Genomic DNA, 22,311 nt, shown 5'->3' with positions numbered 1-22,311 from the left:
AAGGGGCCTGTGTCCACCTCCGTCGTCACCAGGTGGCTGCTTTAGGGGGAGAGGTGAGGGCCCTTCAGAAGGAGCTGGAATCAATGGGAAGAGTGAATTAACTGTGGTGAGTGACTAATCAGGAAATAATCAGGTTTTACATGTCGCAAAAATGTCTGCACGCCAGATAGAGAATTGGGATAGAGGTTTCCAGGGAAGACAGAGGCAACAGCTTTGGGGGAGGTCTAGTGTCGCGTTAAGAGCAGGGGGAGCCTGCCCAGTCTCCGATCCCCCCACCCTCACTTCAGTGACAGTGTCTGTGGATTTCATGGGGTTGCTAGAGGATACAATGCGACCAGCGGTGGGAAATCCCCAGTGTCCATGAATGTTGGTTCTATGTTAATAGAGTCACTAAGGCACCTTGCCCCACGGACCTGCTCCTGGGGTCCCCAGTTGCTGTGGCAACCCCTCTGCCCCACCCTCGCCCACCTTCCCCAGGCCTGGGGTGTAAGCCAGGTAGGTACTATCATTCCCATTTAATAGATAAGGAAACTGAAGCTTAGCAATCATTCCAAAGCCCCACAGGGGCAGAGGTCCTGGAATCCGGAGCTATCCATGAAACAATGGGAGGGACAGGGGACAATTCTAACAGAGTCCAGTTCAGAACTTCTAGGCTCACAGTGGGTCTGGGCAGAGGTCAGCCCAAGGTGGAGAGAATTCTAATCCAAGGTTGGACCAGTCAAGGGGTAAGTCCTGAATTCCAGGCTTCCAGGAGGTCAGTCTACTGGTAGCCAGAACTTGGTGGGAATAGGTCAGAATCTGGGTGGCACCAGGAAAACTGGGAAAAGCCATGGCTATTCTGTACTGAGTTCTTACTGCATGCAGGGAGGCAGCGCTGGGAGGTTTGTTTACAAGCAGAATCTCACTGGATTCTTGCCACAGCCCGGAGAGGCATTTGCTAGGATCACATCTGTTTTTACAGATGAGAACACGGGCTCAGAGAAGTGAAGTCACTTACCCAAGTCACAAAGTGGATCTCTAGGAAGCAGCTGAATGGGTGTTGACCCCAGAGCTGTTGCCTCCAGCGTTGGGCGATGCTGCGCGATGTCACACCCCGGCTCAGGAAATGACTTTCCATATGGTCTTGGGCATGTCAGTTCCTAGGTCTGAAGGTCCAGGTTGAGCTTGTGGATTCAGAGTCTTGCTCTGTTGCGCAGGCTGAAGCACAGTGGCGTGATCATAGCTCACTGCAGCCTTGACTTCCTGGGCTCAAACAATCCTCCTGCCTCAACCTCCCCCCAGCAGCCCTGACACTGTGGTGTGTTCGTCACAATAACAGTTGTCAAACATCAAACACAGTAGGCACTCAGAAAATGTCTATTTCCATTCTCTTCTTTTTTTCCTTTTACCTCCACCCAATCTAAGCTAGAGTCAGTTCCAGTTTCCAATCACAGTGGAAGGAGGCCAGGCAGGAACACAGAGACAAGTGGCAGCTACTGCATGCACAGAGTCCACCAGTCCTGGACTGAGAGGTGGGCTGGGAGTGGAGCCGAGTGACATCTCTGTGCTTCCGCCACCGCCGGCCCTGTGTGGTCGGGGAGGCCTGTGTAACCAGTATACCTGCTGCTCTCTCCAACCTCACCTCTCAAATCCATTCTTCCTCCTGCCACCTCAGTACCTGGCCCCAAAATGGACACTGGGGACACAGGAGAGTCAGGCCCAGATCTCCACCTGCAGGAGGCTGCAGCCTGGTGGGAGAGGCAGCCTGGGACCCGGGCAGTTCTAACCCAGACTGGCCACAAGAGCCCAGGGAGAATTGAGGTATCTGCCTGAGCCAGAGGGGGCTTCGTCACCGCCATCACTGCCAAGGTGCATAGTGGGTAGGGTACAGGGGCAGGCTCAAATCCCAGCTCTTCCACTGAGAAGCTGTGTGACCTTGGGTATGTTCCTTTGCCTCTCTGTGCCTCATCGGCTTCACAGGCAAAATGAGAATAGCATTAGTGCTTCCTCATGGGGATGTCAAGGGCATTCAGTGAGCTGGTCCCAGCCAAACACTGGCTTGATCCTGCTCCCCAAGGGGAGGTGTTGCCATTCATTTTCCAGACCCATTATCCAGAGAAGTAACTGACGTCTCCAGGAGTCCTGTGATTTGCCACAGCCCACCCATCTGCAGAGTGACGAAGCTGACTCTGCAGCCAGTCCCCCGGGGCTGTAAGCTCTCTAAGGATAGGGATCTGTCTACCTTCTGGAGTGTTGAACTCCCATGCCCTGCCCAGGGGATGCAGAGGGAAGGGAAGGGGAAGGGGACTGAGATGGGTCCTGGAGGATTTCACCGGGAAGACAAGACGCTGAGGACACCCCAGGCAGAGGGAACAGCATGGGCAAAGGCAGGGAGGTGTGACAGAGGCCACTGTGTGCAGAAAACTGGAGCCATCCAGGGCTCCTGGGATGAGAGGCTGGCGACAGAACAGGAGAGACGAATCTGAGCTAGTGGTGTGCTGGTAAATGCTTGACAACTAGCCCTCTTTAACACTGAAATGGGGGAGGGGAGAGGGGCCCTGATGTGTCACATTTGCCAGCTTATTTGCTGTGAGTACCCCCACCACGACTGATTTTAAACTACCAACGTGACGTCAACCAGCTCACAAAGTTCCTGAAAAGTTAACCCTCAGCTTTTGTGATCCAATGTGAGCAGGGGAGCCCGGGCAGGTGGGGGCCCTCCCCTGGGGACTGCCCAGCAGGACCTCACTGCTGCTCACACGTGAAGGCTGTTTCCTGCCAATGATGGCTCTGTGGGCCTCAACTCCCCACCTGGGCAATGGGCTAATGGTTCCTAGGCGGAGGCAGAGGCAGGGCCAATCAGATGAACCCAAGTCCAAGTCCAAGTCGAGTGATGTCTTTGTCGTCATTTCCCAGCCTCATCTTCACCTGGGGCAAAAGTGGGTGATGAGCTGGCAGAGGGAGTCCAGGGCCCACCCAAACCCTCCTCCCAGCCCACTGTCTCTCACCCCAGCTCAGGGAGCTACAGAGCAGAGCTGAGCAGGTGGTGGCAGGGTCACCTTGGGAAGAGTTATTGGGGCCTGGGAAGAAGGGGGAAGATATGCACTGAAGGCTGCAGCCGAGGACACTAATCTGAACAGACAAGGAATCAATGGGAATTTCTATTTAGGGAGGAAATCAATAGGAATTTCAAGGTAGGAAAAAAGGGAATTACCTTTAATTGGAGTTCTGGTCCAGCCAGTTCTCTAGCGAGGCCAGGGCTCACCTGGCCCTCAAGGGATAGTCAGAAGGGACCCCCAACCTGCCCCGGCCCCGCCTGGGGTGCCTCCCACCAGGTAAGAGATATCTTCTCTCAAGGAGCCATTTAATCTCTGGTTAGGAAGCCAGGATTGAATTGGCGAGCAGAGATCTCCAGAATTGGGCACAGAGAGCTCCATTTCCTCATCTGTTAGGTGGGGACAGTAGGGGCCTCATCAGTGAGAAGCAAATCCCAGGTGCATGAGACGCTAGCAGCAAACCGTGGTTGCCAGCCACTGTCCTGAGTGCTTCGCCTGTGTTAATGAGCATTAGAAAATCTAATCCCTACTAAGCCTCACAATTACTATCATTATCTCCATTTTATAGAGGAGGAAACTGAGGCACCGAGAGGTTAAACAATTTACGTGAGGTCACACGGCTGGGAACACAAGGCCTTGCACCAGAGCCTGCCTCAGACCCTGTGTTCTGCTGCCCCACGGAAAGTGTTCAGTCCTGCGAGATGTGTCCCAGGTGGTCTGCGTCCCATCAAGGGAAGTCAGATGGGTGGGGGTGACTGCCCAGGGCACAGGAGCCCTGCCCAGGAAAGGGCAGGGCAAGTTCAAGCTGCATAGAGAGGGGCCTGAGAGCAACTGCCCCCATGGTTGTGCCGCAGATACACACACAGAATCCCCTGGACCCTGACCCCAGGAAAAGGACACCCTCAGGAAGAGGCTCAGGACCCCCCAGATGCCTACATAGACCCCACTGGAGGCCAAATGTGGCTGCCGAACAGTGCCCGGCAAGCAAGGTCCAGTGCAAAATGGGAGTGGGAGACACCCCTGCCCCGAGAACAGCAGACAACACCCCCACTGGGAGCCATCTGGGAGCCGGAGTCTGGGCCAGGGTCACAGGAAGGGAACTCCCAGGGCTGGGAGCTGGAGGCTTCTCTGTAGTTCTCCCCAGATCCTCCTGCACACTCTGTGCAGATGAGGGACCGTGCCCCAGAGGCAGAGCTGGGAGGAGCAGGAGGAACAGAAAGAGCGGAAGGTCAGCCCCGCTCCACATTGCCCCAAAGTGGCTTTTTTGTTTTTGTTTGTTTGTTTGTTTTTAGACAGGGGCTCGCTCTGTCACCCAGGCTGAGTCCAGTGGTGCAATCACAGCTCACTGCAGCCTCTATCTCCCAGGCTCAGGCAGTCCACCGGCCTCAGCCTCCCCAGTAGCTGGGAGCACCGACGCACAACACCACACTCAGCTAAAGTTTTAAAAATATTTTTATAGAGATGGGGGTCTCATTATATTGCCCAGGTTGGTCTCAAACTCCTGGACTCAAATGATCCTCCTGCCTTGGCCTCCCGAAGTGCTGGAATTAGAGGCTTGAGCCAACACACCTGACCGAAATGGGATCTTTTACAGCACGTTGGTCTGACAGCTGCTGAGACGTTGATTTAAAAGACTGAGAGGAAGCCAAGGGGAACCTGTGGCCGACACCACAGGGAGAGGGAGACAGAGTCAGAGGGAGAGGTCTGTCCTGTGTTTGTCCCCAGCCTGAGGCCTGCACGCTTCCCAACAGGAGACCGTCCTGTGCCTCTGTGAGCCTCGTTTTACAGATGAGAAAACTGAGGGCTGGGGAAGGCACCACCCAGGACCACACGTGACCAGGAGGAGGCAGCAGCTTGGAGCCCCGCCCGTCCTCCATCACCTGCTCCGTGGATCCAGAGAGTGCAGCCAGCCACAGTGTGCAGGTCTCCAGAGTCCACGGAAGGCAGGGAGGGGAGTGGGGAGGGGAGAGGGCTGCAGAGTGGGAGAAAATTAACAGCCAGCACTTGGCTGTTCCAAGCTGGATCTGGTGGTGGGAGCCGAGAGGCACAGGAGGGAGAGGGTGCAGGTCCCTAGCCGGGACCCTGCAGACCAACTTGGGACTTAGGTCTCTGATGCCCATGGAGTCCTGGATGACAGGTAGGGAAACTGAGGCAAGTTGCCAGTTGTGAGGACAGACAAGGCAGGTGCTTCGGGCTTCCAGAGTCCCCACCCCGAATGATTCTGCCCCAACCCCACCCTCCCCACTTCCTTAGTTCCAGCCCGGGCCTGAGGCCACATCCAGGACAAAGGAGTGATGAAGGCTAGGGGCCAGAAGGGCTGGGGTTCATGGAGAGGAACTCCTGGTGAGGCCAGGCGCGGGGGCTTGGCTCCACTGAACGTCAGTTTCCTCCTCTGTGGAAAAGGGGAATCAGGTTGTCCTAAGGATTGGAAAAAACATGAACTGTAGAGTGCTGACTCCCAGGAAGTGCCTAAGGGATGTTTGCTGAAGGCAGAAACAGGTCCCTGGACAGATAGACGGACGGACGAGCGTGGCTGAGTGGGCGAGGGAATGACTGCGCCCTGCCCTGACCAGCCTGCCTGGCAGAGAGGACCCCTGCTGGGGAGCTCAAATCCAAGACACACAGTCCCCAGAGTGTGTGCCCCCCAGCCCACCTGTCCCAGGGGACGCCTCCACCCAGGCAGTGGGGCCACTGTCTCATAGTGGCCACATGTGGCCCAGGGCACGGATCTGAGCCAGGGCGTGGTGAGCCACCACTGGCCACCATGCCACCCTTCCGAGACGGCAGCCGCCCCCGAATGTCCCTCACGATCAGTACCCGCAGCCCTGCTTCATGAAAACAAAATGAGCTGCATCAACAGCAGATAGCAGGCTCTCCAGGCCACCAACTCAATGGAAAAAGAAGGGCTGACCTCCAAGCCCACCTTGTACCCTCACTGGGGGACACTGGGACCACTCCTTCTTGGGGAGCAGAGGCCCAAACCCCAAATGAACTTAGGCTGAGTGATTGAGCAGGGGCTGCCACAGCTGAGCCCAGGTTCTGCTTCTGCCCCAGGGGTCCCGACCCATCAAACCCCGCGAAGGCACTCGTACTGGGCACTTTGGGGGCATTCTTCCTCTCCGACCTCGGGACGACCTACCAGGTATGGATCACGATCCCTGCCTCACAGGGGAGGAAGCCAAGGCTGGGGGCAGGCAGGAAGCAGCTTGTCCAAGACCCTGTAGACCCTGGTCTGCCTGATTCTGCTCCCTGGTAACAGACGTCCTGCGGCCAATGTCCAGCCCCCTGCACTCTGAGACGGAGGAAGTCAGCCTGCTTCCTCCCTCCTTCAGACCCCTCAGCCAGGCCTGCCAGGGTCTCAAGCAGAGATGAGACCATCGCTCTCTGGTCTCAGGTCACCGGGCTCAGCCGGGCTCAGCTGGAGCTGAAGGTTATTGCAAACTGCCAGGGCCCTGCTCATCTCATTAAGTCCAGGGAGCAGGGTCAGCGGCTTTTACAAGCCTCATAAAGCATTGCTCGTGGCCACTACAGCGTGCAGCTGGCCCTGGTGACCAGTTCCTCCCTGGGCCCGGGACAGGGGGGAAACAAGTTCCTTCCATAAGGAACTCATCTCCCAGATTCATAAAATCACCAGAAATGTCATGGGTGATCTGTGCCCCAACACATAATTACAGGGTGACACACCTGCCCTGAAGGCTGGCGTGGGTGAGGCAGATTCCCCTCGGCAGAGGCCCTGCAGCTTGTCCAGCCTCGGCGGGCCAGCACTGTGTTCATAAATGCTTTGAGCCTATAATTTCACTGAGTCCTTGAAACAGCCCAATAGAGTAACACAGCCAGCCCCATTTTACAGATGTGGAAATAGAGGCTCAGACAGGCGGCCAAGGTGGAGACTGCAGAGCTGGGATTTGAACCCAGAGCTACCACAGCCCGAGCCAGGCTCCAAAGAGACCCTCACTGACTATAAGCACCACTTTGTGGTTTGTGCAGGGTTCTCCCACTTTAGCGAGGAACCCCAAATGCCCTGGCGCCCCCTGCATGGGTGCACACCTGAGGCGACAATAGCAGGAATTAACAGAGCACAGTACAAGCTTCTTGCTGGTTCCCAGGCCCGCCTGCGTGATGCAGAAGCTCAGCAACCCCCAAGGACACCCCAGGCACTTCTGAGAGTCCTGAAGAGTGTCCCCAATAGGCTCGGAAGCCTGTTCACTCAGGTCTGTCCCACTGGCCCGTGAGGACATCCCTGGTTGGCTGTGGTCACCAGACAGGGCAGCTGCTCTCCTCTCTGAGCCTCTGCAACTCTGCGCCTTTAAGACTGAACACCCTTCTGCCCACTTAAAAAGGGCCATCTCCCCTTCCAGCCCTCCCAGGCCCCAAGAACTTCTTGTCTCAATATGAGTCAAGCCCAGTCCCCTCGGCAGGAAGGTAGTGGTCAAGCTCCTGGACCCATGGCCTGGCGGTTCTAGGTCTGGGTTGGGAAGTTGCTCCCTGACTCATCAGCCATGTGGACCTTCCTTGCCTCGTTGGAGAAATGGAGGCCACTGCAAGGAACAGTCGGGAGACCCCAGCCCTGCCCCAGGGCCCAGCGCACAGCACGCCTCAAAGGCAGCATTTGCTCTTCTCCCGCAGAGTCCTCCTCACCCGCCTCCTCTCGATACCGACCGCCTCCCTCCTGTTCAACTCACCCGCCTGGAAACCTAAGAAATAGACGGGTCCCCAGCCCTGATGCTAATCTGGACATTGCTCCATAGATGACATCCTTCAGCCTTTTCTTGGGACCCACAGCTGCCACCACCCCCCCTCCCCCCCCCCACTGGATGGGTCCTGTGCACCCTCCCTTATTCACACACCCTCCACCACGCTTCACCCCAGAGCAGGCCTGGTGGGAGGGGAAGAGAAAGCGGAGCTGTGGCCTGGGAGCCACGCTTGAGGCATTAAAGTCCCCCATGGGTGTCAGGATGAGGCGGTGTCCCGCCCACTTCCTCAGTGCGGAAATCTTGCTGGGAGACACTAGCTGGCTGATGCTGCCACAGTTGGAGGGTGGGGCAGAGGGCAGGGGCTGCAGAATTTCAAAAGCTCCTTTACACCACAAAAGTGCAAGCATACACACTCATGTGCATGTGTGCAAGCTAGTGCACACGTGTGCACGCACGTATACACACACACACACACACACACACACACACAGGGGCCCAGCATCCTCCATGGCCTGGCTTTTCTCCACAGTGTAACCAGCAATCTCAGGCACTCCCTGTTACCAGGAGAATCTGACTCTGAGTATCCTAAAAGTTCAGATGTTACATGTGTGCCTCTGACGCCCAGGTGCTGACACGTTTGTGAACGAGCAAACATCCATGTGCAAGACTGCAGGCAGACAGGTCCATATCCATGCAGTCAGCCACAGAGGCACACGTGCATTCTGTCATAGGCACAGATGCTCGTGCACACCAACACACACACCGATTCAGAGTCCTGAGATCCCTGCAGCAGTGTGCTCAGGTGTACACGCCACATGCATGGAGGGTGAGGCAGGTGTCCCAGCCTGGCCTGCTGAACCTCAGCAGCACGTGAGCTATCAGGGTGCCGTTGCTCTACCCCCCCACCCCCTACCCTCAGAATGTCCTTGAGGGAGGGGCAGGGCTCTTCCAAGCCCTTGAAAGCCCCATGGGAAGCCCTGGGGCACATGGCACAGATTTCCTTTGCCCAATACTCCATCACCATCACCACAGGACCCACCTACAACCATGGGAGCCTGGAGCCCCCAGGGCAGGAGTGACCCATGTGGGGTTAAGTGGGAACCTCAGTGGGCACCCAGGAGATGGACTTCCTGGAAGGCAGGGGAAGTCTCCCCAGGAGAGGGGAGGAGGAGAGGCAATAGGGAAGAGGGGCAGGAAGAAGGGGAAGGAGGAGGGGGATGGGAGGAAGAAGAAGAGGAGGGGAGGGGGCTTAGGGGAGAGAGGTTGGTAGCCATCATGGAACAGGAATTCCTACCACACCTAAGGGACCATGAAACTCAATTGTTCATTGTTTATTGTTCATTGTCTAACTGCCACCCCCTCTTGCTTAGAACCTAGATTGGGGCAGCACATTTTAGATCCTCAATAAATGTTTGTTGAATGAATGTAGGAAAGCCCAGTTCTGGGTCCTCACCTGCAACCAGGCCCTCTAACCCAGCCACCCTGGCGTCTGGGCCAGCCTCCTGGTGGTGTCAGCCTAAAAATAAGATTCAGCATAAGGTGCTACCCTGACATCTGGTGAAATCTAGAGAGCCTGACCCCAAGTTTCTCACCCCACTCTGCTCCTGTGGATAAGGTCCAGCCTAACCACCTTCCCTATCAAATGGAGCAGGCACAGCTCTTGCTGATCTCCACACAGCCAATCACACCCTCCTGTGGGGAACCAGGGCACCCAAATTTTTGATACCCCCAAACCTGTTTCTCCCAGCCCCTGATTGTTCACACTGTTCCTGAGTGCAGCCCTGGGTGGCCCTGTGTAACATGTGGTGTCCTCCTCCCCCAAGCTGTTAGTCTATGCGACAAACACACAGCTGCCATTCTCATCTGTCCTGTGGCAGATGTTATATGCTCAGCCATTCCATGGCACTAGTGGAGAGTCCCTCTCTCACCAATGGGGTGAGTAGAAGGAGGCTAAAAAACTCCTCTCCCATAAGGAAACGGTTGGCTGCCACCAGCTGACCCTCTAGCTAACCATAGACAGAAAAATGAGCCCAGACAAGACCAGAAGAACCACCTAGCTGAGCCCAGCCCAAATTGTCAACCCACAGAACAGAAAGATGAGCTAAGTAAATGGTTGGTTTTAAGCCACTAAGTTCTGGGGTGGTTTCTTACACAGCCAAGGCTAACTGATACACCACCTTACAGGGTTGTTGTGAGGGATTAAATGACAGACTACAAGTTGAGTCCTTGCAACAGTACCCAGAACAGTAAGACCTCAGAAAACAACAGCTATTTTTATTTGAAAACCACTCTTTGAGGCCAGCATGGAATACAGATGTAACAAAAAGTTTGAAGATGCTCCTAAAGAAAGACATAGCAACAGTTGCCAAGTTGTCTTTAACACAAGTGGCATCTTTGCTTGTGGAAGGGCTTTATCAGTTAGATAAACAGAGACCTACTGTGGTCTGGCATGGAGGGCCACAGTAGTTCTGAATCGTAAAGAACAGGAATCCTGGAGTATTCTCCCATCCCTTAGGTGTGGGGAGATGGGGGCTGAATAAGGGAGGTGGGCTCAAGCAAAATGGTGGCAACCTGGGTTCTGAATATGAAATGTTCTGAGAAGGAGAAAATGTTCTGGGGAATAGAGGAGATTAAGGGTGATGAAATATCTTCTAACTTCAAGTTGTTTCTATGTGTACTGCATAATAGTTCACACTCTGCTAGCCCCAGACCTTGAAGCAGTTCATGAATTGTGTCCATGGAGCCAGACCCTGAAGCAGTGCATGAATTGTATCCATGGAGCTTCTTCACAGCAGGGTACCCATGAGGGTGTCCATGGCATAGATAGAGCAGGGTGGAGGTGAGGCCGGGGCATCAGCTGATAAGATGGGTGGAGACAGAGAATCACTCTGGCAGGGCATAGCCATACCTAGCCCCCACCCCATCCCCACCATTGACTCCAGAGGTCCCAAGGAGGGGAGATTGTTGACTCCCCAAGGACAAATCTGTGGGCCCAAATCATTTTCTTTGTCTGTGATAGGAAATGGGAGGTCCAGGAGGCTAGTGGACCAAGGAAAGTTCACTTCCTGCCCTTGCGAACTTCTAGAGCAGGCAAGATGAGGCAAGAACAGAAATAATCATACCCTTGGGGCCATAAGAAGCGTAAAACGTGAAAGGCAGGTTCAGAAGAAAGTGAGGTCACATCTCTTTGGAAAAGGGAGAGAAGAGAAACAAAGGAAGCATTGGAGAGGAACCCCAGGGGAGAGGCAGAATTCATAGAACCTGCACCTTTGTATCTCACACACAGGACACCCTAACTGTCTTTCAGCAGCCAAGTAGGGTCTCAGTGCCCCAGCTGACGAGCAAACCCTTGGGGCTGTGCTTGGGGTGCCGCCTGAGAACCCACAACTTGCTTCTGACAAAACGGCCATCTTTGTGCCAGAGTGTCAGGCAATGATTTTGACAGTTTATTGCACATCTCCTTTATTGTTTAATAAGGGCAAGGAGAAAATGGAAAAACAATGAAAGGTCCAATGTTAGTAACAAAATTGATTGTTCCTCTAAGAAACAAACGGGCAAAGATGGAAATCATTGGTCATGCCGAAAGGTGTGACAGTTTAGCCTCAGTTAGATGTTCGCTGGATGTAAGCCAGTCAACCATGTGCTGACTGATTGTGAAGGGAAAGGACAGAATTAAAGAATGCTTGGAATCCTGGAAATTTGTTGTTGAGAATTGGGTTAAAGTGTTATGGCAGAATTAAGGATTTTGTAATAGCTTTATTTCTCTGAGTGGAAGCACTCAATTTCTGTACACACTTCAGGAATGCATTATAAAATACATAAAAACAGGCACCTCACGAAAACCGGACAAAGAAATCACAATGAAAGAAAACTACAGACTAATTACTCTTGTGAGTATCGCTGCAAATATCCTCAACAAAATGCTAGAAAACTGAATTCAGCAATATATAAAAAGGATTATATACCATGACCAAGTGACCAAGGGGGATTTACCCCAGTAATGCACAGGTGGCTTAACACCCAAAAATCAATTACTGTAATATGCCATATCAATAGACTAAAGAACAAAAATCACATGATCATCTCAAGAGATACAGAAAACGTGCCTGACAAAATTCAACAACGCTTCTTGATAAAAACCACTAAACTAAACTAAGAATGGAAGATAACTTTCTCAACCTGATAAGGGCATCTATAAAAACCCACAGCTAACACAATACTCAAGGTGAAAGACTGACTCCTTTCCCTCTAACATCAGGAACAAGATAAGAATGCCTGCTATTCCCATCGTTTGTTATTTTTTCCTTGTTTACTTTGTTTTTTGTGGGTTTTTTTTTTTTCTCTTCCAACTTCTATTTGACATTGGACCAGAAGTCTTAGCCAGGGGGCAATTAATTAGGCAAGAAAAAAAATAAAAGTCTTCTAGCCTGGAAAGGAAGAAGTAAAACTATCTCTATTTGCAGATGAAATGATCTTGTGTATAGAAAAATCCTAAGAAATACACACACACACACACACACACACACAGACACACACACACACACACACACACACACACACACACACACACTCATTGGAGCTAATAAATAAGGTAGATTTCAGGGCACAAAATCAATATACAAAATCAATTGTGCTTCTATACAGTACCAATGAACGAGCCAAAACTGAAATTAAGGAAACAATTCCATTTACAATAATGTCAAAAAGAATCAAATACTGAGAAAACTATAAAACATTTGTTGAAAGGAATTAAAGACCTAAATGGAAAGATAGCCTACGTTCATGGACTGGAAGACTTAATATGGTTAAGACGGCAATAGTCTCCAATTCATCTACATATTCAATCCAATCTCTATCAAAATCCCAGCTGCCTATTTTAAAAATTTTGATAAAATGGGCACATTGATCCTAACATTCATATGAAAATGCAAGACAGCAGGAATAGCCAGAATGATCTTGGAAAGAACAAAGTTGGAAGGCTCACACTTTCTGCTTTCAAACCTTATTACAAAGCTACAGTAACCAACACTGCATGGTACTGGCATAAAGGTAGACATGCAAATCTGTGGAATACAATTGAGAGTTCAGAAATAAACTCTCACATTTATGGTCTATTGATCTTTGACGATGAATAGTCATAGCAATATTATTTATATTAGCCAAAAAGTGGGAAAATCCAAATGTCCATCCACTGATGAGTGATAAACAAAATGTGGTATATTCATATAATTGAATACGATATGATAATAAAAAGAAATAAAGTACTGATACACACGACAACATGGATGAACCTTGAAAACGTGCTGAGTGAAACTAACCAAGTCTGGGTGGTTTCACTCAGCATACTGTTTTCAAGGTTCGTCCATGTTGTAGTGTGTAGAGAAGGCCACATATTGTATGACTCTATTTTTATGAAACATTTGCAATAGACAATTCGCAGACAAAAAGTAGATTTGTTGTTGTCAGGGGCTGAGGGGTTCAGAGGGAAAAGGGTAATGACTGCTAATGGGCACAAGGTCTGTTTGGGAACTTATGAAAATGTTCTAAAATGCATTATCATGTTGGTTCCCCAACTCTTTGAATATACTCAAAACTACTGAATTTTACATGGATCAGTTGTATGGTATGTGAATTATACATCAACAAAGCTCTTATTATAAAACAAAAACAAAAAAAAATAGAGCACTACTGGGTGGAAGAGAGCTGCTGAGAGAGCTCCAGGCTGAGGAATGTGAGGTTGGTGGCATGAATGACAATAATTCTCCCTCATGTGCCCACAGTGGGCATTGTTAATTATCTCAGCACTCTGCTCCCTGAGCCTGTACCTTTTCCTTTAGACTTCATTAAAATTAAGAGCTTCTAGTCATCAAAAGGTACATTAAGAGGGAGAGAAAGCAAGCCTCAGAATACATTTTTAAACTCCTAGCAATCAGTAAGAAAAAACTGGACAACTCAATTTTTTTTAATTGAGTTAACAGGCATGTCTTCGTCCATTCAGGCTATTACAAAAAAATAGCTCAGGCTGGGTAACTTATACACAACAGAAATGTATTGCTCACAGTTCTAGGGGCTGGGAAGTCCAAGATTAGGGTGCCTTACTCAGTGTCCGGTGAGGGTTTGCTCTGCTTCATAGATGGTGCTTCTCTTCTGCATCCTCATGTGGTAGAAGGAGTGAGCAAGCTCCCTTGGGCCTTTTTTTATAAGGGCACTAATCCTTTTCATGAAAATAGAGCCCTCATGGCCTAATTATCTCCCAAAGGCCCCTCTTCTTAATACCAGCACATTGGGGGTTAGATTTCAACATAGGAATTTTGGGAATCACATAAATATTTAGACCATTGTAAGGCACTTTGCACTTCACAAAAAAGGCTATCCAAATGACAACTAAGTCTAGAAAACTTCTTCACCATCATTCATATCATTCATTATGAGGAAAATTCAAAGTAAAATCTGAATGAGAAGTACTCTCCCCATCCAGATGGCTAAAATTAAAAGACCTGGTAATGCTAAGTGTTACAAAAATGTAAAGAACCCAGAACCCTCCTCAATTGCTGAGAGCAACGCAGATCAGTACAGGTAGTTTGGAAAACCATTTGGTAACATTACGAGAGGGAGAACCAAGAAATTTCACTCCTGACATAGATACCCAAGAGGAAAAAGTATTTATACCCACCAAAAGACAGGCCCTGGAATTTTCATAACAAACGTTTATAACAGACCCAAACTGGAGACAACACACGTGCCTATCGACAAGAGAAGGAGTAAGTAAATTCTGAGAGTTTCATACATTAGAATTCTGCGCAGCAATGAAAAGGAACAAGAGGCTATGATATGCAACAATTTGGATAACTTTGCAAGCATAAAGTTGAATGAGGCAAGCCAGACATCAAAGAACATGTGCTCTTTGATTCTTGCACAAAGCCCAAAAAAGGGAAACTGACCTATGGTGATAGACACCACACACCACTATTTGGGAAGGTTTTGCCTGGGAAGAGAAAAGAGGGCACCTGCTCAGTGCTGGATCTGAGTGACAGTAACATGGGTGTGAACATACATAAAATTCCATCCAGCTGTTCATTTCTGATTTATGCCCCTACGGAACTGAACATAAGTTAATTAGGTAAGACAGAAAAGCAAATCTTATCCTTCAGGCATGAAAAGATCTCTGCCTGATTCGTGGCCAAGTTCTAAAATCCCAGAGAAGGAAGTCATTGGCCCAACCCAATGATACTAGTGTCAGGACCATGGAAAACGTGGCAGCGCCATAAAATGGTGAAAGCAGAGAGTGGGACAGGTGGGGAGTGCTCTTTATAGACAGGCGGGGAGAGAGGGCAGGCCAAAAACTAGGATCCACTCCTTCCTTTCTCTGAGCCTTCCTTTCCCCACCTGTAAATGGAAACAGCAGTACTTCCTACTGCAAAGGGTCAAGGTGAAGACTGGTGAGGTACTGGGCCTTGAGCACCCATCATGGGGCCTAGATCCTGGTTACTGCTTGACATGGGATCCCCTTCCCTTCACCCACCTTCCCTCCCTGGGCGCCCCTGCCCTCAGCTCCCCGACTCTGCCCTCTGTGATCCCCAAAGTGAGGCCCCGTCACCGTATAATTTCAAATTACTTGTAGCTTTAGTTAATTAAATGTAAAATCATTGGAATAAAATTATACCTTCATTAGAAATTAACTCCCATTTCGGGCCCAGGATAATGACGGGGCTCTCTCTCCCCCCTTCTTCCAAACCACACACAAAATGGTCAGTTAAACTGAACGGGAAAAAAGTTTAACGACTACACGGCAATCAAGCTTATTATTATTTAAGCACAAGCTATTACCATGTGCAATGAGGTATCAGCCAATAAATTATCTTTGAAAGAGTCAGTCCTTGTCCGAACACACACAGGCCTTTAGCGGCTGCCGCAGGGGAGGTTATGCAAATCGCTCTCCTGGCCAGGTGAGCTGCCCGGCCTGTGGAGCTGAGGCTGGGCCCTCCTGGTCTGGTCCTGCCCCTCTGGCTGGCCGTGAACCTGCCCGCAGGACCCTGGCCCAGTCTCAGGCCCCCAGGTCAGGATCTCGGGATCCCAGTGAAGGGATCGTGGGTGTCTGCACCAGACATTCCCTTCCATCCCTCAATCCAGCTCGTGCTAAGGGGAGGAAACTCTGCCCCAAGACAGAGGCTGGGGACAAAATGGGGTCCCTCATAATTAGGAAGCAGAACGGAGGAGAAATAGGGTGTTCAGGGTAGGGAGCGGGCTGAGATGGGACAGAGGGACAGAGACAGGGGAGAGGAGGCGAGAATCCGCAAGAGACATGGGAGAAGGAGCTGGAGACAGAGGCTAGGAGACAAGGAACCGTTGCAGGAGCAGGGAGGGAGACTCCCAGCAGACAAGGCGGAAACAGCAGAAGAGAGGGCAGCAGAACCAAGACGGCCAAAGAGAAGGAAGAAGGGGGCCAGACCAGACAGGCCCCGCTCAGAGCCACTGTGTGCCTGGGGCTGGGGACCGTGAGCCACTGGCTCCCAGAGAGACCAACCCTCCCTGTTTGTCCAGGACTGAGGAATCTGCCAGGTTGGGGGACTCTCCATGCTAAAATCAGGGCAGTCCTGGATAAACCAGGACGAGATGGTCATCGTCTTCACAGAGTCCTCACGGAAACAGCACTGCTACCGCCACTGGACAGGCAAGGAGACTGAGGCCGGGGAGGAAGTTCCTCTGTTTGAAGCCATGTCACTGCAAGGTTGGGAGCCATGGAAGGTCGGATGCCAAAGGAGCCAGAGGCAGAGAAACACAGAAACAGAGAAGGCAGGAAAAGGCCCGAAGCACAAAGACAGGCGATGAGACGGGGAAGGGACCTTATCCCCTGCTCCATCTCAAACTCAGCCTCCTCGTGTCTCCCGAAGCCTGGCTGCACATTCCTGCCCTCTCTCTCTGCCTCATCTCAGCCCCTGACCCACCCCCCCCGCCTACTTCCCCTTTCTCTGCCCCCTTTCTATTTTTTATGTTTATTATTATTAATTATTTATTATTATTTATTATTTATTTATAGTTTATTATTTATTATTATTATTTAGTAGAGAGTCTCCCCTGTTGACCAGGCTGGTCTCAAACTCCTGGGCTCAAGTTGTCCTCCTGACTTGGCCTCCCAGAGTGCTGGGATTACAGGGGTGAGCCACGGCTCCTGGCCTTTTTTTTTTTTTTTTTTTTTTAAGATACAGGGTCTGATACCCAGGCTGGAGTGCAATGGTGCAATCACAGCTCACTGCAGCCTCAACCTCCTGGGCCCAAATGGTCCTCCCACCTCAGCTTCCTGAGTAGCTGGGACCACAGGCACATGCCACCGTGCCTGGCTATTTTTTTGTTTCTTTGTTTTGAGACAAAGCCTCTCTGTCACCCAGGCTGCAGAGCAGTGGCGCGATCTCAGCTCACTAAAACCTCCATCTCCCGGGTTCAAGCAATTCCCTGCCTCAACCTGCTCAGTAGCTGGGATTACAGGTACCCACCAACACGCCCAGCTAATTTTTGTATTTTTAATAGAGATGGGGTTTCACCACCTTGGCCAGACTGGTCTTGAACTCCTGACCGTGATCCACTGGCCTCGGTCTCCCAAAGCACTGGGATTACAGGTGTGAGCCACTGCACCCCACCCCTCTTCCTAATTTTTAAGGCTCCCTTTGTGTCTCCAGTCTCTGGCCTGTGCCAGCTTCCCCCACTTTCCATGAGCTGGGGCAGGTGGGCTTCTGGGGCTCTCATTCATTTATTTATTTATTCTTCTTTTGGATATTTTATTTTATTTTATTTTAATGCTTTAAGTTCTGAGATACATGCGCAGAGCACCCAGGTTTGTTACATAGGTATACACGTGCCATGGTGGTTTGCTGCACCCATCAACCCGTCATCTACATTACGTATTTCTCCTAATGCTGACACTCAGATGTCAGCAGCATTAGGACGGAACACCTGTCAACAAGAAGCTCTGAGGTTCTCAGAGCCACCCAGGCTGCAGACAGCAGCCAGAACCCTCCTCCCAGGGGGCTTCAGGGGCTGACCGACCTGGGTTTGAGCCTGAGTTCCAGCATGAACTCACTGAATGACCTTAGGCAATTTCTTAACCTTGCCATACTCCTGTCCCCATCTGTAAAATGGAATGGTTTTACAGAGGGAACCCGGCATGGGCTTACTGTAAGGATTTGATGACCTCGGTAGATAAGTCCCAGGGCAGAGGCTAGCCCAGGCAGCAATCTTGGGGCAGAAACTTCCCCCCTACCCAGGCAGCTGCCCTGTCTCCTGGACACAGCTGCTTCTCCCCAAACCCACAGTGAGTCTCTCAGCACCAGACAGAGCAAGAGGGTGGACCCACAGGGGCCTTGAGCTGGGACACGATGACCAAGGAACACACAGAGAGGGGACAGCGGGAGCCTGACTTGAGAGCCTCTTTTCCGCCCTAAAATAAAGACTTTCGTTTTGCATCTCCTAAAAAACTAAAAATGTACATCCTCTTCTCGTATCTGAGGCTCAATCATAAATTTTTGTTGAGCAAAAGTTTAAATGGATGAATAAATTCATTAACCAGAAGGTCAGTGTTTTCCAGCCGGCCTCCTGGCACCAGGAGCCTTCCCTCCTGGGCAGGCAAACGCGGCCTGCCATAAACTTCTGCCCAAGTTCCCTGCAGAAGGACTCCCTTGAAAGTCACCTCCATCTCTCTCACAGGTCAGGCCAAGATTTAGAGATAGGGGCCACGTGTGTGCCTAGATCTGCTATCTGCCCGTGAGTGATGGGGGACACATTCCGGGGACATGTTTACTGTCACCCCGCGCCCCTCGGCCCAAGCTCCCCGCCGAGCCATCCCCTGATAATTCACAGCCCGGCTCCTATTGGCAAATGACAGATACAGCCTTCACAGCGGGGCCTGCTGGTCACTTGTCTCAAGGAGACTGGGAAGGAAACTCAGGCACAATATAAATGGGGCCCGTGGCAGACTCAAACACCTTGGAAAATTCCCCAGCCTGGACGCTGCGCCGTTTTTAAGTAATAAAACCACAGAGAGATTACATGGCCGCCTGACAGCCCGCGACGGATGGCCGCCCGCGTGAACTTTTTACCTTCGGGATGGGGACCGGAGGAGAGGAGGGAAAAAAAGAGAAAACAACTGCCCAGCGAATGGGCTCCTTCCTCACCGTGGCTGCCCGAGCTGCGCTCCGTGTCCCCAGCTCAGTCATCTGGAGGAACTCAGCCTCTCTGGGGACCTCGGGCTTGGTTTCCCCACCTGGAAAATGGGGATATGCATGACTGGTTTGTTAGATTTCCAGAATTCAGAAGAGGACCTGAAATAAATGTTTTCAGGGTTAGGAATGTAATACTTGCTCTCATTCATTTATTCTTCTTTAGGACATTTTATTTTATTTTAGTTCATTTTAATGCTTTAAGTTCCGAGATATATGTGCAGAACATGCAGGTTTGTTACATAGGTATATGGCTGCCATGGTGGTTAGCTGCACCCATCAATCCATCATCTACATTAGGTATTTCTCCTAATGCCATCCCTCCCCTGGCCCCCCAACTCCCAACAGGCCCTGGTGTGTGATGTTCCCCTCCCTGTGTCCATGTGTTCTCACTGTTAACCTCCCACTGAGGAGTGAGAACATGCAGCACGTGGTTTTCTGTTCTTGTGTTAGTTTGCTGAGAATGATGGTTTCCAGCTTCATCCATGTCCCTGCAAAGGACATGAACTCACCCTTTTTTGTGGTTAAACAGGATTCTGTGATGTATATGTGCCACATTTTCCTTATCCAGTCTCTCATTGATGGGCATTTGGGTTGGTTCCAAGTCTCTGCTACTGTGAACAGTGCTGCAATAAACATAAGTGTATGTACATGTGTCTTTATAGAAGAATGATTTATAATCAACCAATGTGGTGATTCCTCAAGGATCTAGAACTAGAAATACTATTTGATCCAGCAATCTCTTTTTTCTTTTTTAATATGGAGTCTCACTCTGTCGCCCAGTCTGGAATGCAGTGGTGTGATCTCAGTTCACCACAGCCTCGACCTCCTGGGTTCAAGAGATTCCCCTGGTTCAGCCTCCTGTGTAGCTGGAATTACAGGTGCACGCCACCATGCCCAGCTAATTTTTCTATTTTTGGGGGAGATGGGCTTTCACCATGTTTGCCAGGCTGGTCTCCAACTCCTGACCTCAGGTGATCCACCGTCCTCGGCCTCCCAAAGTGCTGGGATTACAGGCGTGAGCCACCCACCGCCACCGGCCATTTATTCATTTATTCTTTGATTCAACAAGAATTTGTCATTGTGCCAGTTTAGCAGTGGAGGTGGAGACAAGAGGGTGACGGGGTGAGGAGGTGGGTATGAGGCAATCTCTGGGAAACAACTGAGAGATACGCAGTATACCACTCACCCGCCAGCCAGCGACGGTGGGCAGGGCCCTCCAGTCCTCAGAGCCTCAGTTCCCTCATCTGTCAAATAGGGTGACAATGGTACCTCCTTCAAAGTGCCGTGATGAGGAGGCAGGGGGAGCCCACCTGACAAGCCCTTAGCACAGTGCTTGGCACATAGTAGGTACATGCCAGGCCCAGCCATCAATCCCTGAGTCATTTGATTAGGTTGGTGCAAGAGCAATTGCAGTTTTTGGTATTAAAATTGCAGAAACAGCCATTACTTTTGCACCAACCTAGTATCTTTGAGGTTTGAGAGTTGTGTTCATTGTGCAAATCTGACTTCTCAGAGTCCGCTCTAACGACCTGCACTTCCCAAGCTGGGTAAAAAGCCACGAACCTGTCTGGACAGCACAGTCTCATGCTTTACTGTCCAAAAAGAGTTTCACTTCTTTGAAGAATAGTATTTCCTTGGCCTGGGATGCTGAGCTCTTACTTCGGTAGATTCTCGTTCTTGCTCTTCATGGAAAAACAGTTATCATAGGATCTACCGCTTATGGAGCAGCTGCTGAATCCCAGGCATAGCACTGGATGCTCCGCATATGCTTTTTGTCAGGACCTCAGTTCACCCCAGATGACACCAGGCATGTGTTGGTATGTGTCTGAGGGAGTTAGCAGTGTTGTTTGGACTAGTGCAGCAGTAAGGCTACCCAAGGAGGAAAAGGAAAATGATCCAACAGTAGACAAAGGGGCTGATCGCTGTCTCACCCACAAGCAGCTTTATCATCTTGCCATCTTAGGATGCGCTGTGCATGCAGGAAGGAAGGAGGGTGCTGGAGTGGCAGGAAATCTGAGCTTGGGGCTAGCCCGGAAGGAGACCCCCTTGGCCTTGGTGGCTCTGAGCCTCCTGAGCTGGCTGCCCTCTATTGCTGCCCTCCATCGCCCCTCAAGAGCCACTCACCTGCCCTGGTCTGTGGGCCTTCGTGGATGGCATCCAGCCCTCTTCCCCTCTGGCTGTCAGTTCAGCCTATGGGAAGCCTATGCCAGTGCAGGAGATGGGGACCTGCACTGAGGACAGCGGTTGGGGCATTTACTCCCCCAGCTCTATCCCTGCTGGGCTCCAGGTTAGCAGTGCCTCATTCCTCTGCAAGAAACACAAGACCCACCAGGGAAACCCTTCCCTTTAGCTGCTGCTAAGGGACAGCTCTCTGCTCTTTTCCCATGTCCCTCAGCCTAGAGGGGAAATGTCACTTCCCACTGTTGGCAGCTGACCATCCATGATGGTCTCCTCTGAGCCTGCCCATGCCTTTCTAAGCAAAGCCTCATCAAAACCTCTTCAACTGCTGACTGTGGTGCTCATGCCTGTAAGCCCAGCACTTGGGGAGGCCGAGGTGAGAGGATTACCTGAGCCTAGGCATTCAAGATCAGCTTGGATCATACAGTGAGACCCCAGTCTCTACAAAAAATAACATAATTAGCTGGGTGTGGTGGCGTGCACCTGTAGTCCCAGCTATTTGTGGGGCTGAGGTGGGAGGATCACTTGAGACCAGGAGGTCAAGGCTGCAGTGAGCTGTGATCACACCACTACGCTCCAGCCTAAGCAACAGAGCAAGGATTTGTTTCATTTATTTCATTTAAAAACAAACAAACAAAAAATGCAAAACCCAAAACCTCTTCTACTGCCCTCCGCTTCCTCCAGGGTGTTGGCTGCTACACAGCTCGGAGGTGCAGAACTGAGCCCAGGCGAGGTGGCAGCTGTGGCTGTGATGTGAAACCTGGAAGGTCCACCGTCTCCCGGGTCTGCAAATCCGGGAAGGCCCTCCAGTGCGGGACTGTTCCCAAACCGTGGTCAGTAGGGCCTGAGGCGGAGCCCCAGCGAGAACGCCACCCATCGCATTGCCGCAGGACCGAGGTTTCCTCCCACCCCGGCCCTCTACAGTGAATCCATGCTGTCACCAAGAGCCCTCAGTCCTTTGGGTTTTCAAGGGAGCAAGGGGTGGTTGAGAAACTGATGTGGCCCTGCAAGAGAGGACCTGAGCAGACCCTTGGAGTGCAACTAAGAGAAGCACATACATGCTAGAGTCAGGGAAAGTAAGGAATTCACTGGAAGCATAAAGGGGAGTCTTCTAGAACCTAAAGATGGGACGCGCAGCCAGGCCTGGTAAGGGACTGGAAGCGGGTCTGAGAGCCGTGGGGAGCCCTGGCA

This window comes from Sapajus apella, unplaced genomic scaffold (assembly GCF_009761245.1).
Source record: "Sapajus apella isolate SASKATOON/1434 unplaced genomic scaffold, GSC_monkey_1.0 scaffold97, whole genome shotgun sequence".
NCBI classification, from domain to species: domain Eukaryota; kingdom Metazoa; phylum Chordata; class Mammalia; order Primates; family Cebidae; genus Sapajus; species Sapajus apella.
This window is presented reverse-complemented; position numbering follows the sequence as displayed.